Source organism: Schistocerca serialis, chromosome 4 (genome assembly GCF_023864345.2).
Source record: "Schistocerca serialis cubense isolate TAMUIC-IGC-003099 chromosome 4, iqSchSeri2.2, whole genome shotgun sequence".
In the NCBI taxonomy this organism is placed as follows: domain Eukaryota; kingdom Metazoa; phylum Arthropoda; class Insecta; order Orthoptera; family Acrididae; genus Schistocerca; species Schistocerca serialis.
The window spans coordinates 414,378,111-414,390,610 of record NC_064641.1 but is presented as its reverse complement, the minus strand read 5'-3'; the positions used below and the strand labels follow the sequence as shown (position 1 = coordinate 414,390,610).

The window sequence follows — 12,500 nt, the reverse complement described above, 5'->3', positions numbered from 1 at the left end:
CAGCGACCCACTGGTGTTGCCCCTTGACGGCGGCGGAAGATGACAGCGCCGCACCGTCAAAGGCAACGTGCAGGCGCGCGGCCCACATCTCTCCAACCTGCGTCGACGATTTGAGGAGGTGGCCCTCCCACATAAGATGCCGCTCCAGCACCTCAATCTCACGCTGCACCTCGTCCCGGCCTGCACCGTCGGGGGCTGGTCCAATCCTCTTCAGCGCCAGGAGACGGGACCGGCGGAGTGTTGGTCCCATCCATCGGCATGATGGGATGCCGAGGCCTCCCTGGGCTACAGGAGCATGGAAGTAGCCCAGGGGAGTGTCCGCCGGAAGGCGGAACCATCTCCTGACGGCGGCCCGGATGGTCACGTCTGCCGCTTTCAACGCACCCACTCGGGTGCGGCTGAGGGCCAGCCCGTGGTACAGGCCTGGGAGAAGTACGTTGGTGAGGGCGTAGAGGCGCTGTTGCGGCTTAAGCGGAGCTCGGGAGATGACGTCCAGCTGCTCCACCAGGTGGCGTCGTGGGTTGAACACGCAGCGACCCGCGGTGGAGAATTGCAGTCCCAGATACCGGAAGGTTTCACCCACACGTAGGGCGGGCATGGTGGCGTTGCCCGCTTTGAAGGTAACGTCGGCGTCGACCTTCACCTTCTTGTCACGCCCAGACGCGACTAAAGCGAGGGTGAAACACTTCCGGGCGTTGATCTGCAGCCCCAGATGGCCGAGGGCTGCGACGGCTGCGTCGATGAGGGACTGCAATCCCCTCGCGGTCGATGCAAAAAGCAGGACGTCATCTGCGAAGGCCGCAGCGTTGACTCTGCGGCCGAGGATCCGAGCTCCGATGTGGGAGGGAAGTTGACTCAAAACATAGTCCACCGCAAAATTGAACAGGAGGGGGGAGAGGGGGTCACCTTGACGCACACCCCTTGCCGGCTGCAGGGGCACGCCCACGTCGGCGCCGCCCGCTATCACTGTCGTGCTACCCTCGTAACACCTTTCGACGTACTCAATAAAGCAATCCGGCAGGCCATGAGCCCTCAGCACGGGGCGGAGGGCAGCATGGTCCACCGAATCGAACGCTTTAGAGACGTCGATCGATGCCACAAAAACAGAGCGACAGGAGCGGACTGCGTCGGTGAGAGCAGTGTCCAAGATGAAGGTGTTTTCCAACATCCCATCCCGGGGGATGAATGCCCGCTGACGTTCGTCCACAGCACATGCACGCATCAGGCGTGACGCGAGAACCTTGTGAAAGGTCCGCGCCAACACCGAGCAGACCGTAATGGGGCGAAAGTCAGCGGGGGATGTTGGTGCAGCCGTTTTGGGGAGAAGTGACGTCCGGGCGCGAAGCAGACGCTCGGGGAGGGCGCGGGCCAGGAGGAAGAGGTTCAAGAGTTTCACCAGGACTTCATGCGGCAGGCGCCGCAGCTCCGCTGGAGTCAGGCCGTCCGGCCCGGCCGCCGATCCCCTGGGCGGCAAGGCAGCAGCGACCTCCTCACGTGTGAAGGGCCCCATAGGCACTCAGGAGCGACAGGCTCCGAGTGCGGGAGAAGGCGGTCACGGATGAAGCCAGCGGTGGAGATCGGCTTCTTCGTGAAGAGGTCCGCCCAGAAGTCCAGCAGACCGGGGATGTCGGGTGACGGCTGCAGCAGGGTGCCGTCCAGCAAGCCGCGCACGCAACGTGCACGCGACCTGCGGAAGGCGTCCTGTGTCCGCGCGAACTCCCAGCGGCGCCGCTTGCGCTTCTGCAGCGGCGGGGCGGCAGGCGGCCGCTTGGATGATTGGCGCGGCCGCTGTGCCCTGGTGATCGACCTCTCCCCCCTGGACCCGACCGACGCAAGGGCATCCGGGAGCATGCCCAGGATGACATCGGGCGGCGTGCCCCGCCCCAGACCAATGACTCGATCCAGAGCAGAGAAACGCTGGGCGGAAGCAGGTAGCCCCGCCAGATGCTCCCAGATGGCGGCGTCAGTCGGCCCCTCCGGCGGCGGCCCGGTGGTGTCGGCCGCGAAGTCCTCGGCTGCGTCGACGGGCGGCGCAGCGGCCTCGCCCGCGTCAGGCAGCGAGCTCGCTGCTCCCCGGCGGGACGCCGGCTCTTCCCCCCGACCGATCTCAAGCGCCTCCATGAATTGGCGGACAAGCTGCTTGTGGGCAGCTTGCCGCCGTCGGCACTTGATTGCCTCAAGCGTTCGGTCGGGGAACATCCTAATAAGCTCTTGATTAACGAAGAAGAACCGGGCGTCCCTCTCAAGGAACAGTTCGGCCTCTGCCTTGGCGAGCGACAGGACTTCTTCCTCCGTCCACCTCGCGCGATGCCTCTCCGTCACGATCTCAGCGTTGGCGGCCGCAAGGTGTTGGCGGCGGCGATGGACCCCGAGACCGTTCTTCGTGGTAAGAGAGTCATAGTTACTCCCGCCGTTTACCCGCGCTTGCTTGAATTTCTTCACGTTGACATTCAGAGCACTGGGCAGAAATCACATTGCGTCAACACCCGCTAGGGCCATCGCAATGCTTTGTTTTAATTAGACAGTCGGATTCCCCCAGTCCGTGCCAGTTCTGAGTTGATCGTTGAATGGCGGCCGAAGAGAATCCGCGCACCCGCGCGCCCCCGGAGGAGCACGCTAAGGCGGACGCGGCCTCGCAGCAAGGAAGATCCGTGGGAGGCCAAGGCACGGGACCGAGCTCGGATCCTGCACGCAGGTTGAAGCACCGGGGCGCGAACGCCGCGCAGGCGCGCGCATCCTGCACCGCCGGCCAGCACGAGGCCGACCAACGGCGAGAGCAGACCACGCCCGCGCTAAACGCCCGCACTTACCGGCACCCCTACGGCACTCACCTCGCCCAGGCCCGGCACGTTAGCGCTGACCCACTTCCCGACCAAGCCCGACACGCCCCGATCCTCAGAGCCAATCCTTATCCCGAAGTTACGGATCCAATTTGCCGACTTCCCTTACCTACATTATTCTATCGACTAGAGGCTCTTCACCTTGGAGACCTGCTGCGGATATGGGTACGAACCGGCGCGACACCTCCACGTGGCCCTCTCCCGGATTTTCAAGGTCCGAGGGGAAGATCGGGACACCGCCGCAACTGCGGTGCTCTTCGCGTTCCAAACCCTATCTCCCTGCTAGAGGATTCCAGGGAACTCGAACGCTCATGCAGAAAAGAAAACTCTTCCCCGATCTCCCGACGGCGTCTCCGGGTCCTTTTGGGTTACCCCGACGAGCATCTCTAAAAGAGGGGCCCGACTTGTATCGGTTCCGCTGCCGGGTTCCGGAATAGGAACCGGATTCCCTTTCGCCCAACGGGGGCCAGCACAAAGTGCATCATGCTATGACGGCCCCCATCAACATCGGATTTCTCCTAGGGCTTAGGATCGACTGACTCGTGTGCAACGGCTGTTCACACGAAACCCTTCTCCGCGTCAGCCCTCCAGGGCCTCGCTGGAGTATTTGCTACTACCACCAAGATCTGCACCGACGGCGGCTCCAGGCAGGCTCACGCCCAGACCCTTCTGCGCCCACCGCCGCGACCCTCCTACTCGTCAGGGCTTCGCGGCCGGCCGCAAGGACCGGCCATGACTGCCAGACTGACGGCCGAGTATAGGCACGACGCTTCAGCGCCATCCATTTTCAGGGCTAGTTGCTTCGGCAGGTGAGTTGTTACACACTCCTTAGCGGATTCCGACTTCCATGGCCACCGTCCTGCTGTCTTAAGCAACCAACGCCTTTCATGGTTTCCCATGAGCGTCGATTCGGGCGCCTTAACTCGGCGTTTGGTTCATCCCACAGCGCCAGTTCTGCTTACCAAAAGTGGCCCACTTGGCACTCCGATCCGAGTCGTTTGCTCGCGGCTTCAGCATATCAAGCAAGCCGGAGATCTCACCCATTTAAAGTTTGAGAATAGGTTGAGGTCGTTTCGGCCCCAAGGCCTCTAATCATTCGCTTTACCGGATGAGACTCGTACGAGCACCAGCTATCCTGAGGGAAACTTCGGAGGGAACCAGCTACTAGATGGTTCGATTAGTCTTTCGCCCCTATACCCAGCTCCGACGATCGATTTGCACGTCAGAATCGCTACGGACCTCCATCAGGGTTTCCCCTGACTTCGTCCTGGCCAGGCATAGTTCACCATCTTTCGGGTCCCAACGTGTACGCTCTAGGTGCGCCTCACCTCGCAATGAGGACGAGACGCCCCGGGAGTGCGGAGGCCGCCGCCCCGTGAAGGGCGGGGAAGCCCCATCCTCCCTCGGCCCGCGCAAGGCGAGACCTTCACTTTCATTACGCCTTTAGGTTTCGTACAGCCCAATGACTCGCGCACATGTTAGACTCCTTGGTCCGTGTTTCAAGACGGGTCGTGAAATTGTCCAAAGCTGAAGCGCCGCTGACGGGAGCGATTATTCCGCCCGAGAGCATCCCGAGCCAACAGCGGCGCGGGTCCGGGGCCGGGCCAGGTAGGTCCGTCATCCGGGAAGAACCGCGCGCGCTTGCCGGGAGCCCGAGCGCCCAAAGGGGCGAATCGACTCCTCCAGATATACCGCCGGGCAGCCAGCCAGGACACCGGGGCTCTGCCCAACAGACGCGAACCGAGGCCCGCGGAAGGACAGGCTGCGCACCCGGGCCGTAGGCCGGCACCCAGCGGGTCGCGACGTCCTACTAGGGGAGAAGTGCGGCCCACCGCACACCGGAACGGCCCCGCCCCGCGGCGAGTGGAAAGGCAACCGGACACGACCCCGCCGCGGATTGCTCCGCGCGGGCGGCCGGCCCCATCTGCCGAGGGCGGAGGCCAGTGGCCGGATGGGCGTGAATCTCACCCGTTCGACCTTTCGGACTTCTCACGTTTACCCCAGAACGGTTTCACGTACTTTTGAACTCTCTCTTCAAAGTTCTTTTCAACTTTCCCTCACGGTACTTGTTCGCTATCGGTCTCGTGGTCATATTTAGTCTCAGATGGAGTTTACCACCCACTTGGAGCTGCACTCTCAAGCAACCCGACTCGAAGGAGAGGTCCCGCCGACGCTCGCACCGGCCGCTACGGGCCTGGCACCCTCTACGGGCCGTGGCCTCATTCAAGTTGGACTTGGGCTCGGCGCGAGGCGTCGGGGTAGTGGACCCTCCCAAACACCACATGCCACGACAGGCGGCAGCCTGCGGGGTTCGGTGCTGGACTCTTCCCTGTTCGCTCGCCGCTACTGGGGGAATCCTTGTTAGTTTCTTTTCCTCCGCTTAGTAATATGCTTAAATTCAGCGGGTAGTCTCGCCTGCTCTGAGGTCGTTGTACGAGGTGTCGCACGCCACACCGCCAGCCGGCTGTGCACGCTACCGAGTAAGTACCGGTATGCGAACCGCCAGGCGACGGGCGCGCATCGCACGTTTAAGGAGACGCGGCCGGCCCCACAGGCGGCCACGACACTCCCAGGTCTGCGAAGCGGGGCAAACGCCGCGCGCTTCAGTATACGTAGCCGACCCTCAGCCAGACGTGGCCCGGGAACGGAATCCATGGACCGCAATGTGCGTTCGAAACGTCGATGTTCATGTGTCCTGCAGTTCACATGTCGACGCGCAATTTGCTGCGTTCTTCATCGACCCACGAGCCGAGTGATCCACCGTCCTGGGTGATCTTTTCATAGTTTCCACTATCTCTTTCAAGACAGTTGCATAGGCGGGACTGAGGCGTGTGGCGGCCCCTGTTCCAGCGTTCAGTGTCCAACGGCCTCACGGCCGATGGGCGTCGTACGGCTCCACACCGGAGCGGACAGGCACTCGGGCGAAAGTCATTCAAAACCGGCGCCAGGCGCCAGGTGCCGCAGGCCAGCCGCTCCAGCGCTTCAGCGCTCGTACCACACAACATTGCCGTTAGTTTTGAGACGAACGCGTGGTTCCGCACGCGGCGCACGGCTACTGCGAGCCGTACAGGTAGCGTGTTGCGCGACACGACACGCACATCGAAAGACATGCAGTCTAGTCGGTAATGATCCTTCCGCAGGTTCACCTACGGAAACCTTGTTACGACTTTTACTTCCTCTAAATGATCAAGTTTGGTCATCTTTCCGGTAGCATCGGCAACGACAGAGTCAATGCCGCGTACCAGTCCGAAGACCTCACTAAATCATTCAATCGGTAGTAGCGACGGGCGGTGTGTACAAAGGGCAGGGACGTAATCAACGCGAGCTTATGACTCGCGCTTACTGGGAATTCCTCGTTCATGGGGAACAATTGCAAGCCCCAATCCCTAGCACGAAGGAGGTTCAGCGGGTTACCCCGACCTTTCGGCCTAGGAAGACACGCTGATTCCTTCAGTGTAGCGCGCGTGCGGCCCAGAACATCTAAGGGCATCACAGACCTGTTATTGCTCAATCTCGTGCGGCTAGAAGCCGCCTGTCCCTCTAAGAAGAAAAGTAATCGCTGACAGCACGAAGGATGTCACGCGACTAGTTAGCAGGCTAGAGTCTCGTTCGTTATCGGAATTAACCAGACAAATCGCTCCACCAACTAAGAACGGCCATGCACCACCACCCACCGAATCAAGAAAGAGCTATCAATCTGTCAATCCTTCCGGTGTCCGGGCCTGGTGAGGTTTCCCGTGTTGAGTCAAATTAAGCCGCAGGCTCCACTCCTGGTGGTGCCCTTCCGTCAATTCCTTTAAGTTTCAGCTTCGCAACCATACTTCCCCCGGAACCCAAAAGCTTTGGTTTCCCGGAGGCTGCCCGCCGAGTCATCGGAGGAACTGCGGCGGATCGCTGGCTGGCATCGTTTATGGTTAGAACTAGGGCGGTATCTGATCGCCTTCGAACCTCTAACTTTCGTTCTTGATTAATGAAAACATACTTGGCAAATGCTTTCGCTTCTGTTCGTCTTGCGACGATCCAAGAATTTCACCTCTAACGTCGCAATACGAATGCCCCCGCCTGTCCCTATTAATCATTACCTCGGGTTCCGAAAACCAACAAAATAGAACCGAGGTCCTATTCCATTATTCCATGCACACAGTATTCAGGCGGGCTTGCCTGCTTTAAGCACTCTAATTTGTTCAAAGTAAACGTGCCGGCCCACCGAGACACTCAATAAAGAGCACCCTGGTAGGATTTCAACGGGGTCCGCCTCGGGACGCACGAGCACGCACGAGGCGGTCGCACGCCTTCGGCTCGCCCCACCGGCAGGACGTCCCACGATACATGCCAGTTAAACACCGACGGGCGGTGAACCAACAGCGTGGGACACAAATCCAACTACGAGCTTTTTAACCGCAACAACTTTAATATACGCTATTGGAGCTGGAATTACCGCGGCTGCTGGCACCAGACTTGCCCTCCAATAGATACTCGTTAAAGGATTTAAAGTGTACTCATTCCGATTACGGGGCCTCGGATGAGTCCCGTATCGTTATTTTTCGTCACTACCTCCCCGTGCCGGGAGTGGGTAATTTGCGCGCCTGCTGCCTTCCTTGGATGTGGTAGCCGTTTCTCAGGCTCCCTCTCCGGAATCGAACCCTGATTCCCCGTTACCCGTTACAACCATGGTAGGCGCAGAACCTACCATCGACAGTTGATAAGGCAGACATTTGAAAGATGCGTCGCCGGTACGAGGACCGTGCGATCAGCCCAAAGTTATTCAGAGTCACCAAGGCAAACGGACCGGACGAGCCGACCGATTGGTTTTGATCTAATAAAAGCGTCCCTTCCATCTCTGGTCGGGACTCTGTTTGCATGTATTAGCTCTAGAATTACCACAGTTATCCAAGTAACGTGGGTACGATCTAAGGAACCATAACTGATTTAATGAGCCATTCGCGGTTTCACCTTAATGCGGCTTGTACTGAGACATGCATGGCTTAATCTTTGAGACAAGCATATGACTACTGGCAGGATCAACCAGGGAGCTGCGTCAACTAGAGCTGAGCAGCCGGCCGCCCGGGAGTGTGTCCCGGGGACCCGCGCGAACACGCAAGCGTCCGCTCAATTATTCTGCAAACAGGAGGAGGCTGAGCTCCCCTGCACAACACACCTCGAAACCCTCTCAGGTCCCGGCGGCGCGCAGCGCCGTCCTAAGTACTTGGTCGGGTTCGAGAGAGGCGCAATCGCCCGGAGTTAGGCGAGTAGACGCTTTAGGTGCGACCACCCGTGCTCCCAACTGAGCTTGCCGCTGCCGACAGAGGCCCGGGAGCGTGCTGTCGTGGCATTGCCGGCGGGAGACAACACGCGCCACCTACGGTGACCGGCAGCTCCAACGCCGGCGCCACAGAAGGACAAAAGCCCCACTTGGGTGCCGAAGCGAACTCTCCCAGCACAGCGCACGCGCCAACACGTCCGCACAGCTGCGATACAAACCACCTGCGAGAACCGCTGGGGCGACCGAGCAGCAGACGGCGTCGCGGCGCCGAGCGCCGGGCGGCGGCGCATCCTCAGCGCACAAAGTCCTCAATCGGACCAGCACACTGCAGATGGCCACCGCGCTTCGCACCGGGCCCGCGAGGACCTACTTTGGCCGCAAGGCGCCGCGAGCAGGGGGCGCCGGCGCGCAGCTGCGCCGCCTGCCGCGTCCGTCGGCCGGCGCGCCTGCCACTGGCCGCCCCCACCAGCCGGCTGTAGCGCGTGCGCCCACGCACCGCGCTGCCAGCACGCCGGGCGGCCCCCCCTCACCGGCCGGGGACGGTCCCACCCAGCCACCGCCGCGTATCGCCTCACACCCAGATCCCCTTTCACGTTCGTGGGCATGGTGGGTATCCCTGAAACAACCGGTTAATAGCTCGACCGATCGTCGCCAACACTGATTCACCTCTAGCGAGAACAACCGCACCACAACGGGTTACCAGTTGTTCATTTGCGTAACGTCACCAGCAAACGTACACGTCCATCGCCATTTGCAACGAGTATTGCATGCCTGTGTCAGGTGTCACAACACACTACGTCTGCCCACATAGACGCAACAACATGTGCACGCCTAGAGAACACGTGGAAGGTCGACCCCGTACGTATGCGGTGTCCATTGCGCGAACGACTGTCAGCCGGCCTCTGCAGCATGTCGCAGATGTGGAACACGGTGCAACATGCTATCACGGTGTGTGAGAAGAGACGACTACGTCCGAATACACGCTCCACTACATCAACAGACTGCTCATGCTGATCGCCATCCAGGGCGTCCGTTCCTCCCACACGTCTGTATGGCGTACCACACTGCAATCCAGCTCTTATAGGGAGACGACACGTAGCTGCGTGCACAATATTTGGACTGTATGGTCCGCCGTTGCTAGGCGCAGTCGTCATACGGCCACATGTGCCACGATGTATCATTCAGTACATACGGACCAATGTGCAGTACAGTTTGTGGGTTTTGCGTACATCGGCGGACAGGTGACAGGCCGTACCACAACGTAGGCTGAGTACGTCGGCATGCGAAGGGCGTTGAACATGCAAACTTCTCACCGACCAGCTTGCGAAGGCAGGGGGGAAGGGGGGGGGGCATGTACGTCCTGCTGCTATCCACATTACAGTGTATAGCAGGAGCATGTGGAAAGTCAGCAACACCTGCAAGGTGTTCAACATGACGCGATACACAGGGGACCGGGCAGTGCGAGTAGCGAACTATATTGCGAGGGTTGCGGTTAGGCAACACTACACTAATTTAACGAGTTGCATAACAATTACAGAGCAGGTTCAGCGACAACGTGCGTCAGGTTAAGGCGCAATATAGTTTTGGTTACGGCGCACTTTAGGTTAGGTTAAGGCATATTATAGGTTAGGTTAAGGCATATTATAGGTTAGGTTAAGGCATATTATAGGTTAGGTTAAGGCATATTATAGGTTAGGTTAAGGCATATTATAGGTTAGGTTAAGGCATATTATAGGTTAGGTTAAGGCATATTATAGGTTAGGTTAAGGCATATTATAGGTTAGGTTAAGGCATATTATAGGTTAGGTTAAGGCATATTATAGGTTAGGTTAAGGCATATTATAGGTTAGGTTAAGGCATATTATAGGTTACGTTACGGCACAATATGGGTTACGTTACGGCACAACATGGGTTACGTTACGGCACAACATGGGTTACGTTACGGCACAACATGGGTTACGTTACGGCACAACATGGGTTACGTTACGGCACAACATGGGTTACGTTACGGCACAACATGGGTTACGTTACGGCACAACATGGGTTACGTTACGGCACAACATGGGTTACGTTACGGCACAACATGGGTTACGTTAAGGCACAAATTAGGTTAGGTTAAGGCACAAACTAGGTTAGGTTAAGGCACAACGTAGGTTAGGTTAAGGCACAACGTAGGTTAGGTTAAGGCACAACGTAGGTTAGGTTAAGGCACAACGTAGGTTAGGTTAAGGCACAACGTAGGTTAGGTTAAGGCACAACGTAGGTTAGGTTAAGGCACAAATTAGGTTAGGTTAAGGCACAAATTAGGTTAGGTTAAGGCACAAATTAGGTTAGGTTAAGGCACAAATTAGGTTAGGTTAAGGCACAAATTAGGTTAGGTTAAGGCACAACGTAGGTTAGGTTAAGGCACAACGTAGGTTAGGTTAAGGCACAACGTAGGTTAGGTTAAGGCACAACGTAGGTTAGGTTAAGGCACAACGTAGGTTAGGTTAAGGCACAACGTAGGTTAGGTTAAGGCACAACGTAGGTTAGGTTAAGGCACAACGTAGGTTAGGTTAAGGCACAAATTAGGTTAGGTTAAGGCACAAATTAGGTTAGGTTAAGGCACAAATTAGGTTAGGTTAAGGCACAAATTAGGTTAGGTTAAGGCACAAATTAGGTTAGGTTAAGGCACAAATTAGGTTAGGTTAAGGCACAAATTAGGTTAGGTTAAGGCACAACGTAGGTTAGGTTAAGGCACAACGTAGGTTAGGTTAAGGCACAACGTAGGTTAGGTTAAGGCACAACGTAGGTTAGGTTAAGGCACAACGTAGGTTAGGTTAAGGCACAACGTAGGTTAGGTTAAGGCACAACGTAGGTTAGGTTAAGGCACAACGTAGGTTAGGTTAAGGCACAACGTAGGTTAGGTTAAGGCACAACGTAGGTTAGGTTAAGGCACAACGTAGGTTAGGTTAAGGCACAACGTAGGTTAGGTTAAGGCACAACGTAGGTTAGGTTAAGGCACAACGTAGGTTAGGTTAAGGCACAACGTAGGTTAGGTTAAGGCACAACGTAGGTTAGGTTAAGGCACAACGTAGGTTAGGTTAAGGCACAAATTAGGTTAGGTTAAGGCACAAATTAGGTTAGGTTAAGGCACAAATTAGGTTAGGTTAAGGCACAAATTAGGTTAGGTTAAGGCACAAATTAGGTTAGGTTAAGGCACAAATTAGGTTAGGTTAAGGCACAAATTAGGTTAGGTTAAGGCACAAATTAGGTTAGGTTAAGGCACAACGTAGGTTAGGTTAAGGCACAACGTAGGTTAGGTTAAGGCACAACGTAGGTTAGGTTAAGGCACAACGTAGGTTAGGTTAAGGCACAACGTAGGTTAGGTTAAGGCACAACGTAGGTTAGGTTAAGGCACAACGTAGGTTAGGTTAAGGCACAACGTAGGTTAGGTTAAGGCACAACGTAGGTTAGGTTAAGGCACAACGTAGGTTAGGTTAAGGCATAACGTAGGTTAGGTTAAGGCACAACGTAGGTTAGGTTAAGGCACAACGTAGGTTAGGTTAAGGCACAACGTAGGTTAGGTTAAGGCACAACGTAGGTTAGGTTAAGGCACAACGTAGGTTAGGTTAAGGCACAACGTAGGTTAGGTTAAGGCACAACGTAGGTTAGGTTAAGGCACAACGTAGGTTAGGTTAAGGCACAACGTAGGTTAGGTTAAGGCACAACGTAGGTTAGGTTAAGGCACAACGTAGGTTAGGTTAAGGCACAACGTAGGTTAGGTTAAGGCACAACGTAGGTTAGGTTAAGGCACAACGTAGGTTAGGTTAAGGCACAACGTAGGTTAGGTTAAGGCACAACGTAGGTTAGGTTAAGGCACAACGTAGGTTAGGTTAAGGCACAACGTAGGTTAGGTTAAGCACAACGTAGGTTAGGTTAAGGCACAACGTAGGTTAGGTTAAGGTACAATATAGGTTAGGTTAAGGTACAATATAGGTTAGGTTAAGGTACGATATAGGTTAGGTTAAGGTACGATATAGGTTAGGTTAAGGTACAATTTAGGTTAGGTTAAGGTACGATATAGGTTAGGTTAAGGTACAATATGGCGTAGGTTCAGATACACATTGTTGTAGGGAAAGGTGTATTGGGGGGGGGGGCGGCGGCAGGTTCGTTGATAGTGATTATCGTAATTGGATGCCTGCGGTATTATCTGATTTGTCACGTCAGGATGCACTTTTGGCTCATGACAGGCGGCGCTCCAATTCCATGGTTGTGGCAGATCTGTGTCTTTCATTCCTGCCATTGAATGTGTGCTGTGACAGGAGGCAGTATTGTGATGTTGGGTGCACCCCTGTGTAGGACATGTGTGGGTGTTCGTGGCTTAGCTGAGCAATGTGCGGATGTCGGAAGGGTGG

The 12,500-nt window shown here is 56.3% G+C and overlaps 2 non-coding genes and 1 pseudogene across 2 annotated transcripts; all 3 read right to left on the bottom strand.

Moving 5' to 3' along the window:
- LOC126475586 (large subunit ribosomal RNA) overlaps positions 1-5,269 on the bottom strand; it is a 7,530-nt pseudogene extending 2,261 nt beyond the window's left edge.
- A 188-nt stretch (positions 5,270-5,457) lies between these two features.
- Positions 5,458-5,612, bottom strand: LOC126476325 (5.8S ribosomal RNA). Its single transcript, XR_007586873.1, has one exon. It is a non-coding gene; the product is annotated as a 5.8S ribosomal RNA (ribosomal RNA).
- Positions 5,613-5,963: 351 nt separating this feature from the next.
- Positions 5,964-7,872, bottom strand: LOC126476896 (small subunit ribosomal RNA). Its single transcript, XR_007587327.1, has one exon. It is a non-coding gene; the product is annotated as a small subunit ribosomal RNA (ribosomal RNA).
- Between the last annotated feature and the right edge of the window lie 4,628 nt (positions 7,873-12,500).